The following is a 10,486-nucleotide window of genomic DNA, read 5'->3' on the forward strand; positions in this document are numbered from 1 at the left end:
TTGCTAGCCTCTCTAGTACCGCGCAACTTTCGCCGGTACCATAAACCCACCATATACCTTCCTCAAAACAGCCACCATACCTACCTATTATGGCATTTCCATAGCCATTCCGAGATATATTGCCATGCAACTTTCCACCGTTCCATTATTATGACACGCTTCATCATTGTCATATTGCTTGCATGATCATGTAGTTGACATCGTATTTGTGGAAAAGCCACCATTCACAATCCTTTCATACATGTCACTCATGCATCACTGCACATCCCGGTACACCGCCGGAGGCATTCATATAGAGTCATATCTTGTTCTAAGTATCGAGTTGTAATTCTTGAGTTGTAAGTAAATAAAAGTGTGATGATCATCATTATTAGAGCATTGTCCTAGTGAGGAAAGGATGATGGAGACTATGATTCCCCCATAAGTCGGGATGAGACTCCGGACGAAAATAAATAAATAAAAGAGGCCAAAGAAGCCCAAATAAAAAAAAGAGGCCATAAAAAAGAGAAGGCCCAAATAAAAAAAATAAAAAAATAAATGAGAGAAAAAGAGAGAAGGGGCCATGCTACTATCCTTTTACCACACTTGTGCTTCAAAGTAGCACCATGATCTTCATAATAGAGAGTCTCCTATGTTGTTAATTTCATATACTAGTGGGAATCTTTCATTATAGAACTTGGCTTGTATATTCCAATGATGGGCTTCCTCAAACTGCCCTAGGTCTTCGTGAGCAAGCAAGTTGGATGCACACCCACTTAATTTCTTTTTGAGCTTTCATACATTTATAGCTCTAGTGCATCTGTTGCATGGCAATCCCTACTCACTCACATTGATATCTATTGATGGGCATCTCCATAGCCCGTTGATACGCCTAGTTGATGTGAGACTATCTTCTCCCTTTTTGTCTTCTCCACAACCACCATTCTATTCCACCTATAGTGCTATGTCCATGGCTCACGCTCATGTATTGCGTGAAGATTGAAAAAGTTTGAGAACATCAAAAGTATGAAACAATTGCTTGGCTTGTCATCGGGGTTGTGCATGATTTAAATATTTTGTGTGGTGAATATAGAGCATAACCAGACTATATGATTTTGTAGGGATAGCTTTCTTTGGCCATGTTATTTTGAGAAGACATAATTGCTTAGTTGGTATGCTTGAAGTATTATCATTTTTATGTCAATATGAACTTTTGTCTTGAATCTTTCAGATCTGAATATTCATGCCACAATTAAGAAGAATTAAATTGAAATTATGCCAAGTAGCACTCCGCATCAAAAATTCTGTTTTTATCATTTACCCACTCGAGGACGAGCATGAATTAAGCTTGGGGATGCTGATACGTCTCCAACGTATCTATAATTTTTGATTGTTCCATGATATATTATCTACTGTTTTGAATGTTTATGGGCTTTATTATACACTTTTATATCATTTTTGGGACTAACCTATTAACCCAGAGCCCAGTGCCAGTTTATGTTTTTACCCTGTTTTAGGGTTTTGAAGAAAAGGAAAATCAAACGGAGTCCAATTGACCTGAAACTTCACGAAACTCATTTTTGGAAGGAAAGAAGCCCAGAAGACTTGGAGTGCACGTCGGGGGATCTTCGAGGAGGTCATGAGGCAGGGGGCGCGCCCACCCCCCTGGGCGCGCCCTCCACCCTCGTGAGCCCCTCGTGCCCCCCTAACGTACTTCTTCCGCCTATATATCTCCATATACCCTAAAAACATCCGTGAGCACAATAGATCGGGAGTTCCACCGCCAGAAGCCTCCGTAGCCACCGAAAACCAATCTAGACCCGTTCCGGCACCCTGCCGGAGGGGGGGGCAATCCCTCTTCGGTGGCCATCTTCATCATCCCGGCGCTCTCCATGACAAGGAGGGAGTAGTTCTCCCTCGGGGCTGAGGGTATGTACCAATAGCTATGTGTTTGATATTTCTCTCTCTCTCTCTCATGTTCTTGAGATGATATGATCTTGATGTATCGCGAGCTTTGCTATTATATTTGGATCCTATGATGTTTCTTCCCCCCTCTACTCTCTTGTAATGAATTGAGTTTCCCCTTTGGAGTTATCTTATAGGATTGAGTCTTTAAAGATTTGAGAACACTTGATGTATGTCTTGCCGTGCGTATCTGTGGTGACAATGGGATGCCACGTGATTCACTTGATGTATGTTTTGGTGATCAACTTGCGGGTTCCGCCCATGAACCTGTGCATATGGGTTGGCACACGTTTTCGTCGTGATTCTCCACTAGAAACTTTGGGGCACTCTTTGAGGTCCTTTGTGTTGGTTGAATAGATGAATCTGAGATTGTGTGACGCATATCTTATAATCATACCCATGGATACTTGAGGTGACATTGGAGTATCTAGGTGACATTAGGGTTTTGGTTGATTTGTGTCTTAAGGTGTTATTCTAGTATGAACTCTAGGGCTGTTTGTGACACTTATAGGAATAGCCCAACGGATTGATTGGAAAGAATAACTTTGAGGTGGTTTCGTACCCTACCATAATTTCTTCATTCGTTCTCCGCTATTAGTGACTTTGGAGTGACTCTTTGTTGCATGTAGAGGGATAGTTATGTGATCAATTATGATATTATTGTTGAGAGGACTTGCACTAGTTAAAGTATGAACCCTAGGCCTTGTTTCCACGCATTGCAATACCGTTTACGCTCACTTTTATCACTTGCTACCTTGCTGTTTTTATATTTTCAGATTACAAATAACTTTATCTACCATCCATATTGCACTTGTATCACCATCTCTTTGCCGAACTAGTGCACCTATACAATTTACCATTGTATTGGTTGTGTTGGGGACACAAGAGACTCTTTCTTATTTGGTTGCAGGGTTGCTTGAGGGAGACCATCTTCATCCTACGCCTCCTACGGATTGATAAACCTTAGGTCATCCACTTGAGGGAAATTTGCTACTGTCCTACAAACCTCTGCACGTGGAGACCCAACAACGTCTACAAGAAGAAGGTTGTGTAGTAGACATCAAGCACTGACTGATCAGAAGACCTTGTTTTCACTCCAGATTTTCCCATGACCGACTCAAATGGCTGATGCACAGGAAGAGTAGATGAATGTATAAACGTTGTTGACAAATGGAATACATTATGGAAAAAAAATATGGCACGATACAATTCACATATATGATGAATGGCTAAACAGGATGGCATTGCATGATTCACGTATATGATGCCTGGCTAAAGAAGATGGCATTGCATAATTCCCATATACTCCCTCTATTCCTAAATATTTGTCTTTTTAGAGATTTCAAATGGACTACCACATACGGATGTATATAGACATATTTTAGAGTGTAGATTCACTCATTTTGTTCCGTATGTAGTCACTTGTTGAAATCTCTAAAAAGACAAATATTTAGGAATGGTGGGAGTATGATATAGAAACCAAACAGGTGGCATTCACACAAAGCAAATCTAAACTAAGCTGATGACATATAAGATGTATAATGTAAGCAATGCAAGGCGCCATATGCATGATATGACCAACATCAGCATGCCAGGTTAGAGCAAACACCTCAGGTGGTAAACAGGCGTGGTCAGCTCCTTCTGAATCTCCATCTGAACAGTTATCTTCCTCTGGAATACAATCTGGAAATGCAGGAGGGGGGGCACTTCGCCCACCATGGAGCGGCGTCTGCATGACATTATATTCGCACACAATGGTCTTCTCTTTTTCTCTACATCTTCAGTACGATTGTGTACAATATCTGACATGCATAATAAAAAAATAGTTAGATTTTGTAAGGCCTAAGGGTTGCATGCAAAAATCAAGACTGATGGTAGCAAACGAGCGGATGGATCCAAAACTAATGATAGCAGGTAGATTATAGCTCCAGTTTAAAAAGATAGACAATGGATCATCTATTGTTTGTTTCCCACCCAACATGAACCACATAGAAGACCCCAGATGAACCAGATAGTAGATAGATACTATTCGTTGCTGGCTCGATATGAGACCCATGGGCAATTCAAAACTCAAGATTGAATGATAAAGTAGCAGGTAATAATAACCGATGTATAACGTAAGCAAACACGAAAGACTGCGACCTCTCTTCTGGAACTGTGTAGTCCTCAGGTTCGTCTGCTCAGTCGATGATGGTAATGCAGTTGGTGTTGGTGCCGGCAACAGGGAAGATTATCTGAGGCGGCGAAAGGAAGTCTGCAGGGGGGATCTCTGCTGCAGTGCACGCTTCTGTCAATGGTGCACCTCAGGTGGGGTGGATGACAGCACGGCTGGAGCAGGACATAACACATAGAGTTTTCTTTGACGCCTATATGAAAATGAAGTAAATCTGTAAGGGCTCCTTAGAATTGGAGGATTCTATAAACGCAGGGACAGGAAAAACACAGGAATAGGATAGCATGCACGTGCAAAATAGAGCATTTGGAAACATAGGGTTTCAGTCAACCTGGGTGTTTGGCTCACATGAATTGGAAGAACAGAGGAATGGAGAAACAAAGTGATGCGACGAGTGTACAACCTCTTTGGCATAGCCTTGTGGACCTTAGCATCATTGGGTTGGACGTGGAGGATGGTGATGATGCTGGTGTGACTATCGGAGGCGGGGAAGAAGATCCGAGGACTCTGGAAACGGCGCCGAGGGTACTGCTCGGCTGTGATGGACGGTTCCGTCGTTGGAGCAGCTCCACTAAGGTGTACGGCGACGAGGCTGAAGCATGACAAGACAGACAGCGTTAATCTGAAATGGGACCCTAATATCATATGCAATAGATGATGTAAAATACATCACCAAAAAGTGCTAGATGTAAAACGCATCAGCCGCGCCACGGCCGCTCCGACAGATGCTGTAAGTACTGTTCACTCTGAACTTAACTGAAGAAAATGAACTTCATAGTCGAAACTGAATTTTACTATCGAAACTGATTGAACTAGTAACAGAGCATTGCAATAGAAGTTTAGGGCGGTCGAGCACTAGTAGCAGAGAAGCAGTGATCTACATCAATAGACGCTCGAGCAGGGAACGCACTAGCAGAGAGCAAGTCGTGCAGTAGCACCGCAAGAGAGTGCTAAAGCAGCAACTCCCGTAGCTGCCGGAGGTCGTGCAGCAGCAGCAGCGCAAGCGAGAGCAAGAGTAGAGCAGCAGCACGAATGAAAGCAGCAGCAGTGCAGCAGCGCGACCGACAGCAAGAACAGAGCCGTAGCGTGAGCGAGAGCCGGAGCAGCTGCAGCTAGTGCCGTTGTGGAAGTCGCCGCCGAGGAAGCAACGACATGGGGGAGAGACGTCGTGGATGATGTGGCCGGCGACGGCGCCGTCGATGGAGATACGCCATGTCTTCTCGGTATTGAGCACCGGCAGACCCATGAGATCGAATAAAAGATAAAATGCAGCAGTGAGAGCAAAACCTCCTTGGTGGCACTGAGTTGGCCTCGGCTTTATCAGAGGAATTGGTGAGGGTGCTGCGGTTCCGGTGGGGCCGTTCAAGACGGCGCTGTGGGGATTGAGGTGGCGCGATAGATGAGGCGAACATCAGGGCAGCTCCTTGGAGGTGGAGGACGGGGTGGCTGATCCGGCGGGACGACGAGATCGACAACGGATCCTCATCCAGTGTGGTCGATGAGGGACGGCGAGCTATTGCGGTGGACGAGTAGTCGGGGAAGATTCTCCGGCTAGGCGGCGGTCGGGAGGCCGACGGAGGAGCATGGGGTTTCGCAGGTTTTGGCAGCCTCGGTGTACGAATGGGGGCGAAGGGGGAGAGGGGAGCCAAGCTTAGGGACACGCTTGTACAAAATGTAGGGTAAGTTACCAGCGTACCCCCACCGGTTTTGACACCGCGACGTGGATCTTCATTTTTGGCTGAGGGGTAGAAGGGGGATTTCGTGTGTCTGGGCTGCGAGAGCGATTTCGGATGAGAAGGGAGTTCTCGCGTGCATCCAAATTTTGGGATAGCAAGGCGCGACGCGGGTTGAAGAAGCGGGAGTTTCAAAGCAGGTGAGACAAAAGATACTCGAGCTTGAAAATTTCGGGATAACAAGGTGCGGATTCCTTGTTCGGCAGAACAAACTTAACTGTAAAAAAACAACTCATACAAGACACAAGAGAGTCATGTCCCCTTTTACTATATTCCTATAGATGCCATTGAAAAAACTACAAGAAAAATGTAAAAAAAATCAGGAGAACAAGATTACCCTACACAGTACCAAATCGATTCACACTTCCCTCAACAACAAAAGAACAAATCAATTCCCACCAAAGAAAGAGTAATGTCCCTTTTTATATGATTACAGATGCCATGATCTCGAATTTCAATTTTTGAATCTATGTTATGTTGAATTCCAATATATTGTTAGGTGACCTTGCGGTTTATAATTGATGTAGTCGTACATTTTGATCTTCCATCATATATGAACATTTTACTCCACCATGTGAACATATATATTGTCGTCTACCATATGGACTAAATTTGAATCAGTTTCCTTATTTGAATACAATTGTTGTCAAGTTGTACAATAATTTAAATATTATCTTGATAACAAAAAACATACATATAGTAGTAATCATATTTCACTATGAACTACATGTACCATACGCTCTCCAATTCAGATATTTGTATCCATTTTATGTTGAATTCAAATCATAGTACATTATTGGTCTAGGTAGCGAGATGTTTGGGATAATCTAAACCCTATTTTCATATGTATAATTTTTGGTTGAATTGGGACAAGATTTGGTATAACCCTCTTGCAAAACCAGAGATTCTCTCAACAAGCCTCGTGGTTCCGAGAGGGAATGTGTCACCTTTGTGTGCGAAACGATATACGTTGCCTCCCCCCATGATTTTATTAACAGAGGCAACATAGAACTATATGAGTGCCCTGTTATATTTTGGAATTATTTCGGGTTCATTTGGCCTTTTTATACATTAATTGAGTTTCTGGACTTTTAATGTGCATAATCTAAATATGAATTGCATGCACATGCTCCGGTGCACCAAAGTGGGTTGAAAAATCACATGTGTGTCCTTGGTTGAATTTCTAGGTCCCATGGAAGAAATGAGAATGAAATTCAAACATCTAGGCGTCATGACTCGGTCGAGAACATAAAGAAACTTTGATTTTAAATTCATGTAAATCCAAAACTCGCCTAGAAATCATGAAACTTGGATGGTGTCATGTCATGGCACTAACATGTTGTGGTAAAAAATTGGCCCGATTTGGAAGCTCGTGCTTCTAAGAGGGAACGTGCCACCTTTGAGTGTGAAATGATATACGCTGCTCCCCCCCTTGAGTTTCTTAACAAAGGCAACATAGAACTACATTAGTGCCCTATTAAATTTTGGAACTATTCCGGGTTCGTTTGTTGTTTTTTATACATTAATTGAGTTTCTGGTCATTTACTGTGCATAAGTCAAATTTGAACTACAAGCACATGCTCTCGTGCACCAAAGTTGGTTGAAAAATCACATTTATGTCCTCGGTTGAATTTCTAGGTCCCATGCAAGAAATGAGAATAAAATTAAAACATCTGGGCATCGTGGCTTGGCCGAGAACATTGAGAAACTTGGTTTTAAATTTTTTGTAAATCCAAAACACGTCTGAAAATCATGAAACTTGGCATGGATGTCATGTCATGGTACTACCATGTTGTGGTAAAAAAATTGGCCGAATAGGAACAGATTTTGGTATAAGCTTCTTGCAAACTGAAGCTTCTCTCAAGAAGGCTCGTGGTTCTGAGAGGAAACGTGCCACCTTTGAGTGCGAAACGATATACGTTGTCCCACTTGAGTTTATTTACAAAGGCAACATAGAACTACATGAGTGCCTTGTTAAATTTTGGAATTATTCCGGCTTCGTTTGGCCTTATTTACACATTAATTGAGTCTTTGGTCATTTAATGTGCATAATTCAAATTTGAACTACAAGCACATGCTCCCGTGCACCAAAGTTGGTTGAAAAATCACATTTGTGTCCTCGGGTGAATTTCTACTCCCTCCTTCCAACTATATAGGTCCTAATGCGTTTTTCGAGGCTAACTTTGACCAAACGTTAGAGCAATAATATATGGCATGCAACTTACACAAAGCATACCTTCAAATTTGTATGTCAAAGGAGCTTCCAATAGTATAATTTTCATAGTATACATCTCATGTGCTATTAATCTTGTCAATAGTCAAAGGCTGTCTTGAAAAACACATTAGGCCCTATATAGATGGAAGGAGGGAGTAGGTCCCATGCAAAAAATGAGAATAAAATTCGAACATGTGGGCATCGTGGCTCGGTCGAGAACATTGAGAAACTTGGTTTTAAAATCATGAAACTTGGCATGGTGTCATGCCATGGTAGTACCATGCCGCGGTAAAAAAAATTGGCCGAATAGGAACAAATTTTGGTATAAGCTTCTTGCAAATCGGAGCTTCTCTCAAGAAGGCTCGTGGTTCTGGGAGGGAACGTGTCACCTTTGTGTGCATAATTCAAATTTGAAATACAAGCACATGTTCCAGTGCACCAAAGTTGGTTGAAAAATCACATGTGTGTCCTTAGGGTAAATTTCTAGGTTCCATGCAAGAAATGGGAATGAAATTCAAAATTCTGGGCATCATGGCTGGGTTGGAAACATTGAGAAACTTAGTTTTTTAATTCCTGTAAATCCAAAACATGCATGAAAATAATGAAACTTGCCATGGTGAAATGACATGGCACCAACATGTTGTAGTAAATTTGTAGTCTGATTTGCGAAGGCGCACATATTAACAATCAACAAAGTCATTTTGGAACAAGTGTTGTCACGTTACAATCGGAAACACAAGTATTATTGAAACCGTGGGCGTTCTACTTACTAGTACCATTTACGTGCCGCCACATGTCCCCATTTTTTATTAGCTAGGAGGCGCCGTGCAGGGTAGCTATTTGAGTACAAGAGGCGTGCGATCAGACCCCTACGCGTGCTTATCGGGAGGAGAGCCCTTTGACCTCCATCTGCCGTCCACCTCTCTCCCAAGGTCTCCATTAATGGCGCCCGAGCCTCTGTTTAATGGCGTGGCTATGTCTCACTCGACTGAGATTTAAGAGAGAAAAAAGAAAATCTGAAAGCACGGATCTTGATGTAAGATCCGACGGACCTATATAGCATCTACTGCGACTTATAGCAAGACTGATGAATATATAAGGACGATTATTATTTTTTTGATCAAAGAAGGTCTTTCCCCTTCCGATTTTCATTACTGAAAACCACCACAATTCACAAGAAGTTCAGCACAACTCCAGCCTAACACGAAGGACTAAAAGCTACCAGATTGAAATCGCAACATCCCAAGAGGCCAACAAAGGCCAAACATCCATGCTAGAACCCAACATTTCACAACCGACGGCACAATCCACATCCTAAACCGATTATTACATCAAAAGAAACCAGGAAACTGAAGGAAGCCCAGCAACAACTAGAAGGAACAGCAACGCCAGGGTCGCCACAACAAGAGTTTTCTTCATTCCAGCCTCGCAACATTGATCTTCCACAGAATGATAAGGACGATTAATTGTCTTACATAATTAGAAAGATAATTAAAAAAGCCACATGCGGCTACGCCTGAAATACACAAGGGCAAAAGAAGAAGGAAGACAAGGATCTTGCTCGCTGATCTCTACTTTCTTGATGCATTGCTGCAGGCCGCGGAAACTAGTCTCCGCGGCGAGCGACGATGAGCTCTTTCATGTCCTCAAGACACTGCTTGAGAACATCCACGGATTCCTCCACCAGCCTTTGGCGCTCGTTGCGGAGCATGTCATTCTCGTCCATAAGTTTCTTGACGATGACGTCGGTCCTCTTCAACAAGGCACTGGTCTCCTCCTGCTGGTCTGCACTTTGGACGATCTTCTCCCTCAGTAGGTCGCGCTCGGCCCAGAGCCACTCATTGCCCTCCCTTAGTTGCCGGATGACGCTGGTAGCCTGTTCAAACGAGGCTTTCATATCGTCCTACAACCTCGCCCAGCCGGAGATCTGATCCATCTAGCTATGGACGATCGCATGCATGCGCCTGTAACAGTCGTCGCCTCCCCGCGAGAAATTTTCCCAGGTCGCCGCGGCGCGGCGGGACATCTCTGCTGCATCGACGGTGCGACAGGACCTCCGTGCTGCTTCAGCGGCTTGGCGGGACCTCTATGCCGCTACTTCCACGCGGCGGGACATGTCGACTGCTCTCGCAGCGAAGCGGGACATCTCTCTGTAATGCCCGGGTAATCAAGCTACAGTAATTACACGCTAATGGTGCCACGTCACCACGATTACTATTGCTAATCTACCGTTAGTCCGAAACTGAGTCAAACCCGAGTCAAATTCAAACTCAAATTAATGTCAACCATAAAAGTTTTCAAAAATAAAAAAAAATGTTCGGGTGTGCAAATAAATGCCCGGGGATTTATGGTGTAGTAAACACAATTTTACAAAATACCTAAATGCCCTAAACTAAATTAAACAGAAAAGGAAAAGAAATA

This window comes from Triticum dicoccoides, chromosome 5A (assembly GCF_002162155.2).
Source record: "Triticum dicoccoides isolate Atlit2015 ecotype Zavitan chromosome 5A, WEW_v2.0, whole genome shotgun sequence".
Taxonomy (NCBI): domain Eukaryota; kingdom Viridiplantae; phylum Streptophyta; class Magnoliopsida; order Poales; family Poaceae; genus Triticum; species Triticum dicoccoides.